The sequence below is a fragment of the Diabrotica virgifera genome, chromosome 7 (genome assembly GCF_917563875.1).
Source record: "Diabrotica virgifera virgifera chromosome 7, PGI_DIABVI_V3a".
Lineage (NCBI taxonomy): Eukaryota > Metazoa > Arthropoda > Insecta > Coleoptera > Chrysomelidae > Diabrotica > Diabrotica virgifera.
The window spans coordinates 147643445-147667823 of NC_065449.1; the positions used below are offsets into that span (position 1 = coordinate 147643445).

Here is a 24379-nt window from a genome sequence, read left to right on the forward strand (position 1 = left end):
TGATTTACAAAAACAAGAGATTTTTTAAAATTTAACTACTGATTTTGTGCTAATGTATCAATACATTAATAGAAATTTACTATAAATACTCTATATGGTAGAAAATGTCTGATATACTACATAAATATAATTTCGATATTCAAAATTAGGAAGAGATTTTGAGGTTAACAGCCGAAATGTGAGGTTGCGACTGATCATTTTGTAAACAAAAGTTGAAAAGACAATGTTTGTCCACAGTACATTACTGTGATGTTTGTCCTCCTAATCTTAACTGTTTTTAATACCTATAATGTTGAAATTTTGCTTTCTCTATTTAATTAGAGTATTTTTTAAGATATCACCGTAATTCGGTCTTAAATTTCGATGAAATATAGTTTTTTAGTGATATTCTCCAAGCAAAAGGGTGAACTTTTGTAAACCATTCTATTTTTTATAATAAAAATGATAATTTGCTTTGCCCCGGACTGTAAACACTATAATGAAAGATGGTTATGTAGATTCTTTATGTTTACAAAGGATCTAGTTGAAAAAAAGAGGTAGATTTCATTACTAAGTAAGAAAATATAGTGATAGTAAAGAACTGAATTTATCCCTTTATTACTATTGACTCACAGACGGAAAGATAGGGAACCATTCTTTAGTTTGCTGGTGCCACTTTGTGAATTCTGACCAACAAAATGACCCAACATTTTTAGAGCATATCAAGCCAAAGGTTTTTTTGATGGACAATTAACCTTTACATCTAAATTAAAAGAGTAAAGTAAGTAATTTTACTTGTGTTGAAATATCTATTTCAATGTTTTAGCATGCCAATCAGCTGTTCTCTAGAATTTATTTTCAGAGACCCTTTTATTTGCTGTGTTCATTTTCTTATTAATATGATATTTATTATTCAGTCAATTTATAATAATATGTTCTTTGTCCGCCCGGTATATAAATTTTCAATTTTATGATAATGTAGATAGTGATGCTAGATTCAAATTTCAAAAGTTATTTCCATTATCTCAAATAGTATTTATTGAGAAAATACTGTTAGTTTGCCATTTTCATTTTAAATTGTTATATTTACAGTAAAAGTCATTCTTTTTAGATTATTGTAGCCTAAGTTTATTAGTCTTAACCCTCTAACTGGCAAGAGGTCACTGAGGGTCCCTTCACTTAATACTTATTTAAACTACAGGTAAAATTAATATAGCCATAAACTGTTTTGAATCTTCTTCTCTAGTTCTTCTAGAGACGTTTCAAACACATTCTAAATTCATTACGTCATATAATTACATTTCTGCCTCAGTTTTGTGCGACAGGTTGAGGTGAATGCAGAACAAATATCTCTCGTTAATTTTTTTTTTCGAAGTAAAATTTTGATACTGCAAGTACTCTGAATTTAGTGCAAACATTTTATTATGAATGGTTTACAGCTTCGAGTTTCACTATATATTGGAATTATTACAAAACAAATACTTATTCTGAGTGTGGATAAATAACGAAAATAGAAAGGGTTCCTCAGGGACACCTTGCACGTTTATTTGAAGTTTCGTCTCAATTTATTGTGTGTGGTTGTGCTATTATTTTCCAACATTTGATCACTTATTTGTAGGTATATTTTGCTTCTTGAAATGGCATTCAATATCAACTTGAGAAAGAAACAGTTTGATTTGTTGGTAATGACCGAAGATGAAATCCAAGAACTTATGGATTCTGTTGAAACTGATTGGAAAAAAGCAAAACATCCCATTGATGACATTCGCGGTGACAGTATTGATCACTTTCCACTTTAGCTCAGCAAAGAGGATGGTAAAAAAATGTAAATTTTGCAATGTGTTGAAAATTCAATGTATGTGTAGCAAATGTGATATTCATTTATGTTGTTCTAATGCCAGAGACTGTTTTTATAATTGTCCCATAAAAATAGTTTACACCTATTCTGTTCTGTTTGTTTATTTTAGTAAAAACCGCTCAAATCAATGTTCCGGTCAACCTTTATATTTTTCACTTAAACCGGCAAGGGGCACCTGAGGACCCCTTTACTTGATTTTACCTGGGAGCCAAACAAAAATTGATAATTAAATTTTAATAGCATTTCTAGGTTTCTAAATACATTATTAAACTTGAAAAATATACCCAGCTAAATAGAATAATTTTTAGAATCTTGCCAGTTAGAGGGTTAATAAAAATACCTACCTAGTCATTGTCTGTTGTATATTGATCTTAGGTAAATTCTTTTGCTCATATAAATACCATGCTGGTCCCATTCAGGTTCATTTGTAGACTCAAAGTAGGTGAAACCTAAAGAGACCTAGTTAGTAAGTAGGTTTTCTGATTTTATTGATTAATTTTCGAATTAGGTAAAGAAAATATTTTTGGGGTATTTATTTTCCGTGAATGCTAATTCATTGATATATCAGCAGTTGTGTTAAACAATAATAATTATTTTCAAGTTTGATTTATTAGTTGGAAAATTTGTTAATTTTAAAGAAATATTTGGGATTCAATTAATTTAAAAGAGAATTGTTTTTTATGATTAAGGGGTATTTAAGTTAAATCATTTTAGTTATAACTTTAGTTCAAAAGTCACTTGTAAATTTTTCTGTACTGTTGACAAGGAATATTATAGTTTTGTAGACTTGGGTGGTAGCGACCCTTCATAAATTTGTGCTGCAGGTTGTCTACATCTCTATTTCTCTTCTAGGCAGCCAGGAGAAGGGCATGGCTCTAACCCTCAACAATGAGCATTGCAGAAAATTAACAGTTCCCTAGGTAACCATCCACTGAAAATCTTAGAAGAATAATAGAGCCCCCAAGGCAACCATAAGAGTAATTGTTGACATTACCGCAGTTCATCAGGTAACCATATTGTCTTATTTGGACCTACCATCTGACCCCTACTGAAGATCGTAAAGAACTCAAGACAGCACCTTAAGAAGCCTTCAGACCATCAGCTAAGATCCTTAATAAAATATATAGCTGGCCTGTAAACATAGACAGACTATTTTTATATAAAGTAACATCATAAATTCTAAAATGTAGATCTTGAATTGTGACCATAATAAAATGAGAAAATAAAGCATTTATACTGAAGTTCATTCGGGTATATAACTTTCGGGTATTAGAGTGTAGAGTGTTTTGTTAATTATTAATAAAATTAAAAAATTAATATATTATATATATTATATATTATACAGTACAATTTTCAAAGGAGGAAGACCTAACCCTTCGGTCCAAACCTAACTTTCGGGTATTAGAGTGTAGAGTGTTTTGTTTACCTGCCTTAATCCTTCCGTTGCGCGCAATCACAGCAACCCTCTTCAGGTAAATTTCAGTACCCCAGGAGGTATTTGACCGCTCCTGGGGTCATTCAAACCATTCAAATAAACAATAAATGAGACGAGCTACGGCAGTCAAGGCCAAGCAAATCGAATAAAAGAAGAAGAAAAAGACAAAGAAAGATTGAAACGAGCATTATGTTTATGTTTGAATAAAAAATAAAGCACCTTCCGTCTTTGCACAAGAAATTATAAAAAAATTTAAATTAGGCAACATTGCAGAAATAAACTGTCATCAATCCATACGTAAGCGATCTGCGCATACTGTAATGGCGGCCATAATTTGAAATTGATGTGAAAATTTCACATTTTTAAATGAGATAAACACAAAAATTAAAGCCGAGCGCAGTTAATTGTTAATTTTAAAATGATAAGAAGGTAAGGCAGATACCATATATACAGTTGTCAGACTTGTGGGAGTTGTGAGTCAACACTAAATAAATACCCAAAAAATGCAATAGTTGCAGGTAGTATTTTAAAGATAGTCACTCACACATATCTAAATAGTTAGTGGTGTGTAGGAAAGAATATTAGTAAAACTTATTAAAATGCGGCACGGTGTACAGCAGTGTCGACATCGGAGGGTTAATAATAATTTAATATAATACAATTGTAATTTGATATAATTTAAATGATATACATGCAGTATACATAGATAAAAGTAAGGTTAACAACGTACTTTTGTTTCCGAATAGCTTTAATCCATTTATTTCTTTTGTCTATCCTCATTTGGGGTTTAGAGTTTAGGAAAACGAAAGAATTTCACTTCACTATTTCTCCATGTAAGCAAACAATCAATTACTGGGTTCTAGTTTACTGAATGGGTAGACGGATTACGGATATGAAATTTATACCAATGAATTCTGTTTCACTTACTGATAATTGTACAATAATTTTTTATTGGGGGCGGGCGTTACTTTTCATGTAATTGCAATTTAAAATATGTCTTATTTTTAAAAATCGCCGCCATTTTCCGCCATTATATACCATAAAACAACAAGAAACGACAGGAATGACAACCGTTTTATAAACGCAAGAAGGAGAATCCTAACAGTGTTGCCATAGTTATATAAAATATGTTTTCTTATGAAAATTACAATTTTTCAATTCTTAAATATGTCATTTTACTTATTCTGACGCATTTTTAACACAAAATGACTGCTTTATTACAAGGGTCAGGTTAGTTCTGGTTAGGTTTCGTTACGTTAGGTTAGATTACATCAAGTTTATTAATATTATAGTGATTTATGATTATATTTTAATAAATAAATTCTGTGGGATTCCCAGAATACACTTTCAAGGTTGGAATGAAATTTTATGTATTTCATGGTTATGTACTGTCACTGATTTCGGGAAACCATGTTGCCATGTGAATGACAAAAGATAATTTCACATGAAAACATCGATTTTTGTCCATTTAAGCGTACCATTGATTTGGAATATTTATGCAAACCTCTAAATTTGGCAACTGTTTTTGAAAAATTGGTAGATGCATGCATTGACGCATTTTTTAAACAGTTTATTGTTAGTTTTTAGTTTGTTAGGTCGGTTGTTTGTGCTGCGCCCTGGATTTGGGCGTTGTCTGTTGCATCATATACAAATTTGTGAAAGTGAAGTTAGTTTATCGGGTGGGTTGTGATTGCGCTCAGCGGTCAAATACCTCCTGCGGTTCTCTCAATATAATACCCGTAAGTTAGGTTTGGACCGAAGGGTTAGGCCTTCCTCCTTTCAGACCGCCTGCGCCCAATTGCAATCTGCCCAGTTTATCGTTAAATAAAGGTGAAGTGAGACTAAATGGTGTGTAGGTGTTACGAAAGTAAATTTAAGTACAATTAAGGTGTGGCTTTAATACCTATATTCACAAAGAAAAGGCCTCTTTCGAAGCTAGTAAACTGCAGGCAGAGGAAATAAATATGTTGGTGGCAACTTTTATTACATTTAAAGCCACGAATTTGGCTTTGGACTCTCAAATTGCATCGATCTATAGCTGTTTTGTAAGTAATTTTTATTAAATTTTTAAATCTTTAAAAGGTTAAAACTGGCAACACTGTCAAATTTGACCTCTCGGCGCCTGTCCGCCATATTGTTTTGAAATATGACAAAAAAAATATTATTTTAACCAATATTACGTATTTTTTCATAATTTGATTGTAAAAATCAGTTATATGTATTATGTTTCAATTACTTATATTTTATTAAGACATTCTATATACTTTTGTATCCTTTTCACGTAAATTTTTTTTGGCTACTATTACATTTTTTGATTTTTTTCAAATATTTCTTGATTTTTGGGCACTTTTACCAGTTTCCCCCAAAGAAAACAGTAAAATGTCTGCTTTTTTCCACTTTTCAGGCTAAGTCCATAAAAAAATTGGCATTTTCAAGGTCTACCCTTAGAGTAAATTTTTACCAATTACTGCACAGAACCGTGATGAGGCATTTTAAAAGAAAATAAGCCTACAAACTACTAATTAAGACTCTAATTAGACTCTAATTACAGTCTAATGTATTTGCTACAAGTACATTAATTATAATAAAAAAATAATAAATAATTCACAATATGACATTTGATGACATTTGTCATGTCATGTGCGATTTTGGGGGACGTTTAGTTACAAATTCTGCCACCATGAGAAGGACGGTCGAGATGTAATATCCCCTCCATGTCAACCCTCCCAGCGGGGATGTGAAAAAGCATTGAGCTTGTAATTTATATACATAAGTTTTCACTTCTGTCAGCACTCCCATGAGTGCTTTAAATTTTTTTTCAGACATTTTTTAAGCCACATTAATGTTCAAATGATATTAAAATTTGAAAAAAAAATCACCAATTTTTTTGAACCACTGTGCAGATAAACAGAATTGGTAAAAATAAAAATAATCGGTTTTTTGTGTTTCTTGAAAAATCAAGTTAATGTCGTTTTGGCTTGGCAGCATGGCTTGGAAATTGAGTGAAATTGGCAACATAGCGCTGTCATTTTTATAAATTTCAAAACAGTAAATGTAAGTTTATTGTCAAAACAAAATATTTACCGGTATATTTATTATCGTCGATATAATAACAAATTTACCTTTTGAAATAAATGGTAAGTAACATTAATTATTCTTTTCCGACAATTATTTCCGAACACATAACTTTTTGCTAACACAGTAATATTCCCAGTTTTATTATTAATGATAACTATTTAATATGCTTGTTTTTTAATATACACTGGATATAAATATTTTCTTAAATAAATTACCGTATAAAATGACTTATATTTCCTATGTGTAAAATACAAATTACTTAATTATTAATTTTCATAACTAAAAACAATTCAAACTATAGCGACATACCTACATATTTGTTATTCTGAGTTATGTTAAGTAGGCACTTACTGAAATTTGAAGCCAAACTTATTTTGGGTTGAATAATATTCAATTGCTAATATTTTTATCTGCTCCAAAAATGAATAATCCAATAACATGGGCAACTGTTGGTTGGTATGATTTTAAATAATTTTAATGTTATAAAAAAATTAATAAATGCATACTTCATACTACATAATAGAAGCGTTGAATAATAAAATTGTACATTTGTACATTTTTAGCAACAAACGCTAGAACTACGGTTGCGTGCGGCGCAACTCATCGAAAAACATTTCATATACACCCAAATCGTATACAGCTACTTCATCGAAAGCCCCAAGTCATCAATTGCTCATTTCATATTATGTGAGGTTGGAATAAATTCATTTTCTCGAGAGTGGGTGATTTTGGAGAGAAATCCCGAAACAGGTCGATTTTTATTTTTAAATTATGATTGTTTGGCATATATATCATAAGAGTGATGTCATTCATCTGGGCGTAATGACGTAATCGATGATTTTTTTAAATAAGAATATGGGTAGTCACTTAAAAGATTATTTAATTCTCTATTTAGTAATATAAACGTTAATATAATTAAAAGTGTATAACCATTTTCAATTTTTTTGCAATCCGAAAATGCAGCAGCATTATACTCTAGTTAAATCGGAGAGTGCAGGAAGAGTCTATACTGGTTTCGGAGGTTTTTTTCCCGTCATCCAGTAGTCCCATACCCTCTTCTCTCCGATTTCACTAGGTACCCTGCTTTGGGCCCTTCCGAACTGCAAAGAACGAAATGCCGCGGATGTACTAGAGACATCTACCGAAAAACAATATAAGTTATCAATCGAAGTAGCACAGAAAACGACAATAAATATCGTTCCCATACCACCAGATTGACAACAGGTGGAATACTTTCTTTGGTTACAACCTCCCGTGATTTTCAAAAATTAGAAATCATACAGGATGCCGAGGAAATTAAGATGAGGGAATTTTAAATAATTCACGTCCCATCTGCTCAGCGTGGTAAAAGTTCCAAGAAAGATTCCTTAATACTCAACAAAAGAGTAAATGAATTAAAAATGTATAAACATTTTTAATTTCTTTGCACTCCGAAAATGCAGCAGCATTATACTGTAGTTAAATCGGAGAGTGCAGGAAGAGTCTATACCGGTTTCGGAGGTTTTTTACCCCTCATTAGTAGTCTCATATCCTCTTCTCTCCGATTTCACCAGGTACCCTGCTTTGGGCAATTCCGAACTGCAAAGAGCGAAATGCTGCGGATGTACTAGAGACATTTACCGAAAAACAATATAAGTTATCAATCGAAGTAGCACAGAAAACGACAATAAATATCGATATTATAACGATATTTATTGTCGTTTTCTTTGCTACTTCGATTGATAACTTATATTGTTAATATAATTATTTATACAGGGTGTCCAACATTTTTTTAAATTAAATTATTTGAAACAAAAAAGAATGTATGTAATTCATTTTATTCAAAACACATTTTTAGTGCTGTCAGAAAACAGAAAGAAATGTTTATTTGACAAATAAATATTGTTTCTCGTTTATATTCAATTTTAAAGCTGCCACCGACGCGTCTCTTAACGGTTTGAACATTGAATTTAAGGCTATGGGTACATAATTCGCAAATATTTTACGTGTGTCCCTACTTTTTCTGTCTTTACACGGCAAATTAGGTGTAGTCAAATTCACACTGGTATGGATATGTAAACATTACTAGAATGTCATTCTACTTGAAAATGTCATCATTAATTTAAACAGATGGCTTTTCAATGTTCTTGGATAACTGTTATTTTTATAATTGCAAATTATTAATTCAGTTAATAAATGTGATAATTTTTTCACTAACTATGTATTCAGTGATTGTAATAATTTATTTGTACAACAAAAACTAATACTCAATCGAGAAAAGAGGAAAAGTGTTAAAGTGATTTTTTAATAATATATTGTTCTTATGGAACGCTTACAATTTTGAACATCTTTAACAACAAAATACTTGGATCACAGAATATATTATCCTGATGTATTCTCTGCTTGGATCTTCCACAAATAATACACAATAAATAACTTTTTATTAAGTTCACGTCTTAAATCAATTATTTATCAAATACACATGGGCCGGTTGTTCGAACGCTAATCAACAATGATCATTATTAAATATTTAATTACTGTCACCAAAACTGTCAATGTCAACTTTGTTTGGGTTGCTGAAAACATAATTAATTACAATTATGAGATTTATTATTAATTATGTTAATAATTATTGTTATATTAATTGATTATAATCTCAGAATTGTAATTAATTATGTTTTAACAATTGACATCGACAGTAATTAATTATTTGATAATGATCATTGTTGATTAGCGTTCGAACAACCGGCCCACCAATAATATTTAATCAATAACTCAAAATATTCCCGAGGCAATGTCAAATATTTAAAATTGTCACTGATTGTCAGTGTCTGACTGACAATATATGCTGACAATATTATATTCGGCTGAGTGCGTTGTAAGACAAAGATAGATTTGAAAAATATTACCACGGCATTGTGTTCATTTTTTTCGAATCCTGAAAAAACCAATAAATATTTTTGAAAAATTTAAACTCAGAATGAAAGACTAAATTATTACCGAGGGCCGAAAGTCCGTTAGAATAAATAAAAAGTTTATTTTGAATGAGATATTTGAAATTAAAAATCACACTAAATTTTCTCTTAGTTTTTCACCCCTGTAACTTATTAAAATAAACATTGTAGAAGTTCTCAGGGACTTTCGGCCCTCGCTTATAACGTAATCTTTCATTCTGCGTTTAAATTTTTCGAAAATACTTATTAGTTTCTCAGGATTCGAAAAAAATGAATCCCCATTTGAATAGCATTGCAGCCGAAAATACGTACCGATCCTCTTAAGCGAAAAGCTATGTCTATTTGTGAAATAAACATGTTTATTGTACCGGTTTTCTGACAGTATGTAGTAACACAAGTAAGATGTATTTTGAATTAAATAAAATGCGTACATTATCTTCTTTTTACTCGTGGCTTATATATTAGCCCAATCAAATAAAATTACAATAGATACATGTCAGTGGCGGCTTTTGGGGGTAGGCAGGATAGGCCGGGCCTACCCAATAATTTTAACTGCTTTAAAATTGAAAAACATATTCAAAAATTATGTTAATGCATGTAAATAACTTTTAAATGTACTAAATCACTCAATACATTAGCTTCCGTTAAAACAACTATGTTATATTATATTATCACAGAAAGCATTGAATCGTATCCAGGCATTTTAAATATCATTAATAGGCTCGTTCGGAGCCGGCCGACCCCGCTCACATAAGATCTCCATACAAAAAGCCTTTGAAGTTAAGTCGCTTGCCGGACAACGATTTATATTGTCGTGTTATGCTTGCTGTTTAGGCACCAGACGATCGGGCCTTAGCCGACCATCGTTGCCACTTGTAACGTAATTATCGAATTGTAATATAATTTTTTTTTAATTATGATAAAAAAATATGTAACTGTAACATATATCTATAATTGTAACATATTTTTAAACAAACGGAATTTATTTCTGGAATTGGGCGATAAAAAAAGATTCACACAGAATATGGCGCTAAATTTCCACAAAAAGCTTTGGACTCATTGATGGATACATATGAACTACTTTTTAATAAATCCTTATTAAAAACTGAACTGGAAATGATTTTTTCTGCTATTCATCGTGAAAATTTTCACGATAAGAGTTTGTTAGAACTAATTAAAAGTATGTTTGACAACGAAACCAATGAAATTCTTCCTGAAAGCTACAAGTTATTTTGTTTACTTGCTACAATACCTGCAACAAGCGCTTCAGTTGAAAGAACCTTCTCCACTTTAAAGCGAATAAAGTCATCTCTTCTCGGTGTCTCTTCGAAATACAATGACGCAAAGTCGGCTTTCATCACTGTCTACTGATTATAGAAAGAGAGATTATAGAAAGAAAGAGACAACAGGGGTAAACAAGAGCAATATAAGCAATAGATAGAAAAGAAAAGAACAGAAAAAGAGCGGCTGTGCGCGCGAGAGAACGGTCTGGAAAGACGTGCCACGCGCGTAAGCCGAGAGTGGGTTTAGTTGGTAGGCATTGTAGCACGGATTCATCCGGGGGCAAGGCCCCCAGTGGGGGAACGGGGAACTGCGTTCGGATGTACTCTGTTTACTCTGAATCCAACACACGCCAGGTACGATTCACCTGGTACGGTTTTTAGAAGATTCCCACTCTCACACAAAAAAAAATATGTATTACACACACTGGCAGCTATTTTTTGGGGGGGTCATGGATCTTGAGGGCGATTACTTTTCTCTGATGCAAGGTCACTTTTAGTCTTTCCACCAAGAGGATAAGTGGGTTTTCAAATATTTGGGGGGAGGTCATGACCCCGTGACCCCTTCCTCTGGATCCGCCACTGATTACACATAGCTATATGTAATTTGCTGGCTTGGCCTACCCAAAATTTTACCCCACCAGCCGCCACTGGTACATGTAAATCAAAATGTAATTCCATACAAGTTGGAATAATTTTTTTATCAAAATTTAGGTCAAAACAAAATATATTTTCAAGAAAGTATATGATTCATATGAGGGGAGCATAGTTTAATTATTAAAAATGGGTAATTTACTAATTTTTGCACAAAGTTTACTCTTTTAACCGTTGCGGTACCAAATATTAGCGAAAACAAATTTGAAAAAAATTGTTTATAACAAATTGATGAATATTTGTTGCAAAAAGGGTCATGAAGATGTTATTATTTTTATATGCTAACCCAAATTAAAAAAAAAACATTGAATTTTGTCCATTACTAACGGATATATGGCAAACTACCCCTACACTAATTTTCACGCAAAAACTTTTCATTTAAGGTAGCTAAGAAAATCATTATTTTTCAAAATAGTCTAGAATTTTTACTACATACCTATATAAATGGCATTGTTAACTATTAGGCTTGATAGATTTACTCACGCACTTCTAAATGTTAATATTGATAAATAAACAAATTATGAATTTTTAAATTTGGAACAGCTATCTCGGCAAAAAATGGTCTTAGAAAAACTATTTGTTTGTAAATATGTGAAAAATTACCAGGAAAGCGAATATCGAAACAACTTTTTAAAATTTTTAATCCAGGCGATGTTATTAAAAAAAATCAAGTTTTAAACAAATTACAAGAATTTTCAAAGGCCATTTTTAATTTTAATTTTTTTAATTTTAATTGAAATGTTGACTTCTCAGTGCATTTACCGAAAATATCCATAAAAGCAAAAACAATGAAACCTTAAAAAATTGTATACTCTATCGGTAACAACCTCGTTTTAGGTCTGGATCCCGCGTATGAAAAAAAAGTTGATTTATAGCAAGCTGAAAATTTGTTAATAGCTTAAGAGTGTCTAGTCGAATAAACTTTGATATATGGGAACACTGTAAGAGGGGCAGTTTTAATTGTGGAACAGGTTAAAAATTTGGAACGGTCAGACCACGAAAACGGCACATTTATTTTGTCCGACAGAACAGACTTAAACTCTCCGAACAGGGATTAAACTCTCATGAAAAAATCAGACTGCTATTTATCACCTGTCATAATTCCTGTCATTTGACATATTCTACATGTTCCACTCATTGAAACACCCATTTGATGATAAATAGCAGTCTGATTTTTGCAAGAGAGTTTAATCTCTGTTCGGAGAGTTTAAGTCTGTTCTGTCGGACAAAACACATGTGCCGTTTTCGTGGTCTGACCGTTCCAAATTTTTAACCTGTTCCAAAATTAAAACTTTCCCTGTTCCAGTGTTCCCACATATCAAAGTTTGTCCGACTAGACACCCTTAAGCTATTAACAAATTTTCAGCTTGCTATTAATCAACTTTTTTTTCATACGCGGGATCCAAACCTATTTTTGCATTTGAAAAAATGGTAATATTTAATTACCAAATTAAATATCTCGTAAACTGCTGAACACTTTTCAACCAATTTTTTTCTGCTTGATAATGTTAATCACAACCCAACTTTTTCTGCAAACCAAAATGCTTTATACTGCTTATTTATACTGCAAATAATATTTTTTTGTAAATGTGTTTTTTAATCTTGATTTACAAATATTTAAATAAATTAAGGGAAAAATTTAATTTATTATACTGCCGTCGTAAGCAAAAATGCAGTATCTAGGGAAGGTGGTACACAGTGAGACCAAAAATGAATTATTGGCGATATAATTTTTTTAATCATCTATAAGAACTGACAGCTTCAGCTATAATGATTTTTGGTATTTTATGTATCACTTCCAAAAATATAAAGGCCTGTAGTTTTAATTCAAAAAAGTTATGTAACTTTAAAAACAACCTTGCACATGTCTCAGTGTGTACCACCCCTGCTACACAATGAGACATGTTACTAGTACACAGTGAGACACATGATATATTCCATAGTTCCATAATAAATATAAAAAAAATAGTTAATATCAACTTCGTAAAATACTTATACAGGGTGTTTGGTAAAAAATGGACCATAGCTTAACCTTAGATTCCTGCTATTAAAATAGGTCGATTTAAGCTAACTTACCTTAGTACAAAAGTTGAGAATAACCGAAATACAGGGTGTCAAAGTTAAACTTTTATTTTATTTATTTTTGAATATTTGCTGACAGGCATGGGACAACAACACGAAATTGGGTAAGTGGTGCTGGTACTATACACCCTACTAAATTATGTTAAACAAACGTTTCTGGCTACTACCAGAGGCGCAGGACGGGGGAACGTGAATGGTTAACCCTTCCCAAATTCTACGCCACTGGCAGAATTGCTATTTTAGTACAATTTTTTGATACTCCAATACTTTCTGTGTAAAAAACATACTCTTCTTTCGTAACGATTAAACCATTAGTTTTCGAGATACTTGAAGCTAAAAACGAAGGGACATAATACATTAATCAAAATAAATGTGCCTTTTCATTTTTAACTTCAATTATCTCGAAAACTAATGACTTTATCGTTACGAATGAAGAGTATATAATTTGCATAGAAAGTATTGGAGAATCTAAAAATTATGCTAAAATAGCAGTTTCATTAGTGGCGTTAAATTTGGGAACGGTCAACCATTCACTTTCCCCTGTCGTACGCTTCTGGTAGTAGCCAGAAACGATTATTTAACATAATTTAGTAAGGTGTACAGTGCCCAGTGGCGGCCGGTCAGGGTTGGCAGGGTCGGCAGTGCCGACCCACACATTTATAGATATAGATTTTTTTATAATTTGTATCTGTGAGATAATACAGACTAAATTTTATTCATTGTTTTTCCGAGCGTTAAGTGATCCCTGCGCATAACAGACTTCTCAAAAAAATGAATGATCCGAGCCATTCATCTGACTTTTCGGCTAGCCGTCCCCAACTCATCCGTAGCTTGACGATTTACACGTAAAACTCAACGAAATAACAAGCCGATGAGCAAGCGAATATACATTCTCTCCGTAGGCATTAAGCTGTAGGTACGGCACATTTAGATCTGCCGGTCGGTGTTTCATTTGGAAGCATCGGCAGAAATTGTCAAAAATAATCACGCCGTTTTACGTCGTTTAATTGATATTGTAATTTTTTTAAGTTTTCAGGAATTATCATTTAGTGGACAAGATGGATCGAAGCATTTGTTAAAAATCAAAGTAATTGTAGAGAATTAATAAAATTGTTTTAGAAAAATTTACTTTCTGATTCGAAGTGTATTCGTAATACAGAATGAACTAATACAAAATAATCAAATAGTTACATTTTGAATAACGTTATTGAATCTGAGATTTAGAAAACCATTTGCTTTTCGCTGGAAGTAGATGAAACTTCTGATTATCATGTCATTCACCAGTAGCGTACTGATAGATTCACGGGCCCTGGTTCCAGTTTGGATGCGGGCCCCCCGTCCAATAAAAACACACATTAGTATATCAAAAGTTTTTAATAAACATTAAATATAAATCATTATATATTTATAAAAACTCAGAAAGATTAGGTTATTACCGAGGGCCGAAAGTCCCTGAAAACTTCTTTAATGTTTATTTAATCAGTTTCAGGGATAAAAAAAGAGAAATTTTAGTGTGATTTTTAATTTCAAATGTCTCATTCAAAAGAAATTTTTTATTTATTCCAAGGGACTTTCGGCCCTCGGTAATAATGTTGTCGTTCATTCAGCGTTAAAATTTTTCAAAAATATTAACTAGTTTTTTCAGGATTTCGAACAAAAGGGACACACATGTTTACATTTGTGCGTCAAAGGGACGCACAAGAACATTTCTCCAATGTTCCTTTTCTCTAAATATTTTTTCCATTAATGTTACAATTTGTCTTGCTGTACTACTTCTCTTGACTAACGTACCAATTGAGAAATATGCTCAGCAGATCGCTCATGTTGAATAACTGTCCTATTGATATTTTCCCAATCATTATCACCGGAAGTTAGAAGAACAATTTTCGTATAAAATAGTTTACAAACGTAACAATAAACACGGCTACATTTAGAACTATACACTAACCACTTGCGAAGAATTTTCCCCATTAGCTTTCGTTTTATAAAAAATCGCACTTTGCAAATGTCTGGTTATTAGATATCTAATTGTGTAACACACTCACCAATTTTATCAATATTTTGATTCGGTTGATTATTTATAAAATATTGTTGAAATTCAAGATTTAAATGTTTTGACCAATCACCTATATCGCTAGGAAAAGAGTTACTTACATCGTTGTTTTATAGCAGATAACGGAGATATACTTGTACCCAGGCCCGCGCCGTCCATAAGGGTGAAGGGGGGCGGAGCCCCCCGGCGCCGTATTCAAAAGGCGCCAGTAGAAGCCGAAAAAAATTTTTTACAATACCGAAATTACCAGAAATACTAGTAATATTTTATTATCTTGTAAAATTTAAAACTTACCAATCGTAGGTAGGTATAAAAATGGCAGTAAGTATTACTTTGATCCCATAATTGTACGAACCCTTATGTCTCTTATTAAACTGAACCATATTTGTTCTCTGATGGTGTAATCGTTGTTTTTTGTAAATATTTATAGCATTTATTTAATATTTATAGGTATATTACTTTCCTAAACACATAACAAATAGTTTGTAGGTATTCGCTCCGTGCATGACTGACGCAACACCTTGCTTCACCAGGACCTCGATTTTTGACCCTTCGCTTCGTTATCGATCATTCGCTATCGGTACACTAAACAGATACGAAGCGAATTAGCGAATACGTTCGATAACGAAGCGAAGGGTCAAAAATCGAGGTCCTGACCTTTTTAGATCTCACAAATTGACGTTAAGCATATGATAAATAGATAACATTTATTTACCATTTTTTATAAAATTTGTTATACCAACAATGCCAATGACATTACAAAAATAGCTCCAATAATGTCATTTTTGCCACTACTCACGCTGACATCGTTTCTAGGTACGCCCACCATGGTCACGCACGGAGCGAATACCGAATACAGATTCTAGTGAATTCACTCACAATAAAATATTGCAAAACTTCCGAATTTTAAAAAACCGCTTGGCTTGACATGAAGTTTGGCATACACATAGCTAACCTGCCAAATAAAAAAGTGATATTGTGCTGATATGTGCTTTTGCCCTAGGGGTGAGTTTCACGTTTCACCCCTTCTCGGGTGTGAAAAAGTATACGTTTGAAACAAGTCCGGAAATAAACTGACAAATTCTAAGTAACTTTTGTTGTATAGATTTTTTTCACTAAGTCAATACTTTTCGAGTTATTTGCGAGTGCATATGTCCATTTTTCAACAAACAAAAACACGTTTAGAAACCCACGAAAACCACTTTTCGGGGAAAACTCATCATAACTTGTTTATTTTTGTTTTTTAAAAAGTTTCTACCATTAAAAGTAAGCAAGTTACACTCAAAATAAAGTTGGTCCCTTTTTTTGGTAAAAAAATCGTGAAAATCACCCCCTAATTAGCATCCTAAATGAAATTAACCGTTACCGCGTCACAAGTTACTTTACTTATGTATTATTTCTATTATCTGTAAGTTTCGTCGGTTCAAATTGCTTATTTTTGAAAGGGCTGTAGTTGAAACGGCTTGAACGAGTCCCTAATCACGAGAGTATGCAAATTTTGAACAGCCATATCTAATATTCCAATCTGTCCAATCAACATTTTCTCGTGGAATTTTGAGAATCAAGATCGATTTCAGGATAGGGTAGATTTTAATCTTTGTCAAAATCTACCCTACGCCGAAGCGGGCTTTTGCCCTGGGGGTGAAAACAACCCCGTCTAGTGGATGAAAATATTTTTAATCAAAATAACTAGGGAAGTCGATATATTGACCAATTCTGAGTAAATTTTATTCTATAAAATTTTTTTGGAAAGTTGATACTTTGAAAGTTATTGGAACCGATTTATGAGAACCTTCAATCTCAAATAACTCGAATGTGGTGAAATTTTTTTGGGAAAACAAGAGACATCTTTTATAGGTCATTAAAAAAATATAAGCTATTCATGAAAAACGGTCATAAAACGTGAGTTTTTTCAATGAAAAATGCATAGTTTCAATCGCTCATAACTTGGAAAATATCAACTTTGCAAAAATAATTTATAGAACAAAATTTACTCAGAATTGGTTAATCTAACGACTTCCATAGTTATTTTGATTGAAAAATTTTCATTTCCTAGATGGGGTTGTTTTCACCCCAGGGCAAAAGCTCGGTTCGTATAGTTATATAGTCATATAGTTATAAAACGTATAGTTTTTCACCCCAGAGAAGGGGTAAAACTCACCCTCAGAGCAAAAGAACACATCGGCACAATATCACTTTTTTTCTTTGACATGTTAGCTACGCTTATGACAAATTTCATTTCAATCCAAGCGGTGCTTTAAAATCCGGAGCAAAAACCGTGAGTAAATGGACTTATTCACTAAGTTGCAAAAAACTACTTACAAGGGGGGGGGGAGAAAAGGGGCGCCTAAAATTACTTGCCCCGGGGCGCTTGAAAGCCTTGGCGCGGCCCTGCTTGTACCAGGTGAAGTCGCTTGAAAATCAACAGTGGAGTCATCATTTTCTTTGATTGCAACTCGCCCTTCATCACATAATTTATTTTCACTATCACTTTATGGTAGTATACGGATGTATGTTTTGATTTGTTTTCTTGTGTTTACAAATTTTGTTATTTGTTTTGATTTATGTGTTGTGAATACTAGCTGTAAAAGGGGTGATACACACGCGAGTAAGTACGCGAACTTATGGATCGCGACCTTTTTCGCGCGTGTATCACCGCAAGTACGCGTACTTTAACTCCGCCGAGTAAGTACGCCTTCGATCCAACAAGTTTGAAATCTTACTCGTAACCCGTACGTGTATCACTGCCACGAGCCACGAGCCTCGAGCCATCGTGTTATTGCGTTTAAAGTTACACTTATATTTTCACTAATTAAGCAAATTGCCTAGAAATAATTCAATCGTTTATTGTTGAAAGGAGACAAGTTACATTTTATAAGTTTTGAGAAAACCGTAAAACACTATTTTAAGCTATTCTAAATTATTTTGATTATTTGTTTTTGAGTAAACCTAATTATTTATAGTCTGTCTTATCCTCCTGATGAAAATATTACTATATTATCTATGATATTTTGTTTGTTTATGCCTACCTTGTATTAAATTAAAATAGATCAAAAACAAGTGCTATACTTCACATCATGATTTTGACAGCTTACCACACTTATAAAGAATCAAATTATTCTTCTATTTAACAAAACCTGACCAAAAAAATAATCAAACTCTACTAAAAAACATAAGATTTCAGCAAAATTAGGTACACAGAAAATAAAAAATTTAACCACGAGGACAGTTTCTAAATTTTTTGCTACCGACGGCGACCGCGATCTTTAAAACCGCGTACTTTAAGTCTGCCGTGTATCACCGACGGCGAGCCGAGTAAGTCCGCGATCTTTAAACACGCGTACTTAAAGATTGCGTGTGTATCACGCGCTTAAGTGTTTCAATTTTTATTACCATCATCACATCGACCTAGTTAATTTTTACACATCTAACCTTGAAAATGACGTATACTTGTGAACATTGTCTTACACAATATTCTGACTCGAATAAATACAACCAGTTAAGATGTAATGGAGATTGCCAAAGAAACTTCTGTATGAAATGTACAAGATTAAACAAGACCATCACTAAAGCCCTATTGGACCAAAAGTCTTCTCATCTTAGATTCTTTTGTACCGTATGTGACTCTCGAAGTTTAAATTATTTAAATGACAAAATTACAAATTTATCAAAAAATCAAATACCTTTAGAGAACTTTGAGGCCTTAATTCAAGTTACTAAGAAACTAAGTGACAATTTGCCTGTTTTCATCGAGACTTATGACCTAAAAATGACGGCAAACTGGACTATCTTACGAAAAAAATTGACGAGATCCACAAACTAAACAACCTGCTGAATCCTGAAAAGGTTTTAAAATCTGTAAGGCAGATGGAACACGACATTTTTAATATATCGTCAGTTTTTTTCGGCTCTTCTTCAGGTGAGACTATCAAGGTTGAAATCCAAGACACAAATTCAACTAAGATTAAGTTGGGATTAGAAAGGCTCTCTTGAAATATCGGTGAAATTTCAACTCAAATGAGCAGTCTTACAAAAAATCTATCTACTATACCAACTAAAAAAGAGATATTGAAGAAAAATACATCTTATGCCACCGCAAGTACCCAAACTGAAGAGCCCCGACATCTCGAACCAAATTAGCCAAATTAGAAAAGCCAAAAATTACAGAAGATAAATGTCACTTTGTAGTTATTAGTAACTTGACCCCAACGTACACCCCTATACAAGTTGTTCACTATATCAAAGAGAAGATAGGCATTAAGGAATATATTAGATGTTACGCACTCCTTAAAGATGCCGACACAACAACTGGCTCTTCGTTCAAAATAGGTATAAAATCTAGAACAGCTATTAACCTATTATTTAATAAGGAAATTTTGGCCACCTGGTGTTAACATCAAATGGTCTATAGAATCTTCCAATTCTGAACCTACGCTTTCATCTGAGTCACATAAGAATCTGAAGAATCTCAGAAGTCCTGTCACCTTGGAAAATCCAATTACCAATTCTCGCAAGAACAAAGATGAAGTAGAAAATACAAACATACGTACAGACAAGCAGGCCATCGAGGTTTGTAAATCTAAGAATCCGTTCCATTCGCCTGTAAATTTCATTAAGAAGGATACTTTAGAACCTTCGATAAATCTGGATCCTTTGACCCCACCAAAAGTTAGATTAACCAATAACTCGAATAGTCGATATCTTCTAGCCAGATTAAGGGAACCGGATATCTTAAAAGCCATTAAACTTCATCTTGCTTATCTACACGACCAACCAGCTTCAGTGTTTTACGATGGATTTACCAATACAAGCGTTAAACTCTTTTTGGCTTCCGAGGGACTTCCCACTAAGACTGAAGATCTACGACGAATTCTGCTGGAATTTAACAATGCCTATGGGATTGGTCCAGATGAGGTGGAAGCTGATCTTGATGCTTACAGATCCTTTCTCACTTCTGAAAGAATTATACACCTGCAAAAATCAAGGGAATGTCACCGAAATTACTATTCCGCTACCTCTCCAAAACGAAATTTTTAAACATCACGACGTGTTCTGAGGGACTAGAATCCTCAAATTGTTTTAGTGATAACAACTTTAGCATGGTTCTGATTAATATTCGTTCTATAAGATACAAAACTGATGAATTATTTTTGTTCCTAGAGGAATTAGGATTTCCCCCGGTAGTTGCGGTTACAGAGCACTGGCTTGAAGTCAACGAGCCCTTTTTTGTAGAAAAATACACCACAATTGCTAGGTATGATCGTCCAAGCTCAGCTTACGGAGGCACCCTAATTCTATCTACGGGCAATGATTTTTCTTCTGTAACAGAATATGACTTTCTGCTAAGTGAAGCCTTCTTTGAGTTTTCGTTAATTTAACAATAAGAATCTTAATCTTTATATTATTTGCATTTATAGATCACCTACCTAACTCTTCCGTGGGACCATTTTTTTAAGACCTTCTAAATTTGTCAGATAACCTGCCCCATAAAAGTAGAAAAATTTTATGCGGGGACTTTAACATTGATTATGCTGCTGCTAGTGCTACACAAATATCCTTGGTCAACATATTTGAATCGTATGGTCTAACAATGCACGTTGATTCTCCTACAAGGATTACAAAAACTTCATCTACCATAATTGATTATACTGTCTCAGATTTTTCACCCCTTGATGTCCACTCTACAATTATTAATGCTGAACTATCTGATCATGAAGCAGTTTATTCGAAGTTTAATATCTTGAGCCAACCCTCCTCGAAAACCCGACGTTTAGGCAGGATTTTTTCCACCCGGAACTTTCGTAATTTCCAAAATTTATGCTTAACCTCTGAGTGGCGCTTTCCTGCTATATACGTGGATAATAATTTCAGTGCTTTTTTGGATAAGTATCTTCAATAAAACATTTCCTTTTTTTGCAATTAAGCCAAAGCATCGCAAACCCTGGACTACTAAAGGTATCCGAATATCTTCCAAGAATATGCGTTCTCTTTTCTATATCAGGAAATTTACTAGTTATAGTCCAAAAAACAATTATGAAATTGACTGGCCAGTTGGTTGTGAAAACCAGTGCCAATAAAACACAAAACACACACACACACACAGGCGCGGATTTAGAAATTCATAATAGGGGGGTCAGATGTACCGCAAATATTTTATTGTCCAGATTTAGCCATACGACTCACACTTACTATAAGGATAAAATTCAGTCATCTCAGATACCTACGGTATCAAAAGAATTGAGCTCTGGTTGTCAGAAAAAAATATTAAATAATAAAAAAATATATATAGACTAAATACAATAGGGGGGTCCATGGACCCGTTGACCCCCCTCTGTATCCGCGCCTGCACACACACATTTTCACTAATGCATTGCTAATAACAGATTTTTATATATTATATTAGACGACAAGATGGGACCCCTGAAATATTGGGGCCTCCCGCAATCTTCATACTGCGGGGGCCTCTCTTACGCCCCTGCTAATAGGTCGTTAGTTAACACGACAGCAAAATCTTAACGTACAGATAGTCGAAGATGATGTAATCCCAATTTTTCCATAGACAATTGTAATTAATATTTAGCGTGTGCTGACTACCAGGTACTTACTTTGTTTTTTTCGAATTTAGATCAAGTCCATGTTCTCTACTTGTCTTTATATCTGATATGCGGGACAAGTTTCATGTCAGTTAATGTATTTTTTTATGTTTCGACAACTTTTTCTTTAGTTCTGGACCTTGTTACGGGGGAAGTTCCCCATTCTCCCCTAGATCCGCCACTGGTCAGTAGTATTCTAAAGATAAGGCGGAACTGCAGCTTTGTTGGTATTGCATACCCGTGAATTTCATTTTGCATTCACGAAAACATGATAATTCATATATCGCTCTAGTAACGTATTTTATATCGCACTTCTTTAGTTTTCTGAGGACTTTTCGGAGGTTTCCTGAAGACTAAAATACGATGCATCTATTTTTGACCACGAATTCATATACAAGACGCAAGTATGCATGAAGAAAATGAGTCTCTCTTCTTCCAATAATAGATATTTTTATTCACTTGACCGTGAATTAGTGCACTTAACGTAAACCGAGCACTCAAATCCAATAACTTCAGAAGGCTGTAACTTGAGAATAGTAGTTTTTCAGACCCAGGTCCCATAGACTTTTTTAATCTACACATCTAGAAGTATCATTGACCAAACTTTCGTTAAATTTGATCGGGACCACTTTTCCATAAGGAGTGTTGCGGGGTCCTTTTCAACCGTAATAACTCCACCTTTCCTTCCGGAAAAAAAATTAAGTTTGTTGGAATTGAATCCCAAAGAAACTTTTTACAAATACATACTATGTTACACTATTTATATCATATTCTGATTCAACGTGGCTATCAGAATTCTGTGGGTGAGGTTTCAAGTCTTTCACATGTCAGTGACCAATAGATTTACCATTATCATTTACTAATTCATATGTACAATAACCAACCTTACGCTTTATTCTAAAAGGTCCAACAAATCTATCAGCAAACTTAGACGTAAAATAATTAGCTTTATCAGAAAACACATACGTAGTTCTTTTTCCAAACTAAATCATTTTCCTTTAAATAAACATCTCTTCTTCTTAAATTATATATCTCTCTGGTGGTATCTGAAACTTTATCGATCCGCTTCTTAACCCAGTCTCTCAACTTATTCATATTTTTAGAAGGATTATAAACAGGTTGTTTATTTTCTTCATTCCCTATTTTTAGATGATACTAACTTCCATGAGTCATCATCTCACAACCATAATTAATGAAATATGGTGTTTGACCTGTCACTTCAGGTTTGGCAGTTCTATTGGTACAACCTAATTCAGGTAAATTAACATACCACAACCTATGATTATCTTTAATATAAGCCATCAACATGGTTTTCATGATACGATTGATTCGTTCAGAAGGGTTCGGATGAGGGGTAAAATTTGGAGTAAAAAGAATGTGATTCCAAACTCTTGACAAAAAGATCTTAGAATATTACCTTTGAACTGACTTCCATTATCACATTTTAAAACTCTGGGAACACCAAACAAAGAAATACATTTTCTTTTAAAATTTTACTTATAGAAGTAGCAGTTGCCTTTCTCAGAGGGAATAAAAGAGGAAATTTCCTGAACTTATCAGTAACTACCAAAATCCAGCTGAACTTCTGGGCAATGGTCCAAATAAGTATCTTCCAAGAATCTTCCAAGTCTTTGTGGGTTCGACAGCCTGTCCCATATGTCCTGCAGGACTTTTCTGTTTACGCTTTGTCCTTAAACAAACCTCACATGTCCTTATATATTTGGTAATGTACATTTTCATAAAAGTATAATAGAAAAGGCGAGATACATGATGAACGTTTTGTAAATGCCTAAATGACCTGAAACACAAGAATTATGACACCTCTGAAGTATCTTATCTCGAAAATCTTGTGAAACTACAAGTTTCCAATATTCACAATCATATCTTAAACTCGAAAAATCTTGATCAATATATTTATACAACTTATTATTTGCAAGTCTCCACTTGATGAATTTTAAAAGATTTTTATTTACACATTTTCTTATACCATTTATCACTGCTAGAAGGAAAATCATATTCGTCACATCTGGGGTTTATTGCTTCAACATTACTTATTTCTACAGAATTTATCATATGTACGCTATCAACAGGTAGTTCTAAAGCTCACGAAAGGGTATCAGGAACTACGTGATCCTTACCTTTGCGATGCAGTACTTCATAGTTAAACTGTTGCAGACGTAAGGCTCATCTACCAAGTCGTCCTTGAGGGTCCTTCAAATTGTCCAACCATAACAACGAGTAGCAATCAGTGATTACATAGAGCTTATAGCCATCTAGATAAGCTCGTAAAGTTTCACATGCCCACAAAACACAGAGGCATTCACGCTCAACACTGCTATACTTCCTCTCGGCTCTATTTAGAGTTCTAGACAAATAACAAATAACATGTTCAGTTTCATCATACTTTTGAGTAAGGACAGCTCCAAGACCATAC

The 24379-nt window shown here is 33.2% G+C and overlaps 1 protein-coding gene and 1 long non-coding RNA gene across 4 annotated transcripts in view; both read left to right on the top strand.

Annotated features, from left to right (window-relative positions):
• Window positions 1-255: 255 nt before the first annotated feature.
• Window positions 256-3078, top strand: LOC126888287 (uncharacterized). Its single transcript, XR_007699487.1, has 3 exons — window positions 256-760; window positions 1598-2303; window positions 2690-3078. It is a non-coding gene; the product is annotated as an uncharacterized LOC126888287 (long non-coding RNA).
• Window positions 3079-3126: 48 nt separating this feature from the next.
• Window positions 3127-24379, top strand: part of LOC114335388 (MATH and LRR domain-containing protein PFE0570w) — a 162316-nt gene continuing 141063 nt past the window's right edge. For 2 of the 3 annotated variants that reach the window (XM_050656404.1, XM_050656406.1), the window contains exon 1: window positions 3127-3701. The gene's annotated coding sequence lies outside the window, so the exon portion shown is untranslated. Of the gene's footprint in view, window positions 3702-6310; window positions 6410-24379 lie in introns of those variants that run through there. The other variant, XM_050656405.1, reaches the window with a different exon arrangement.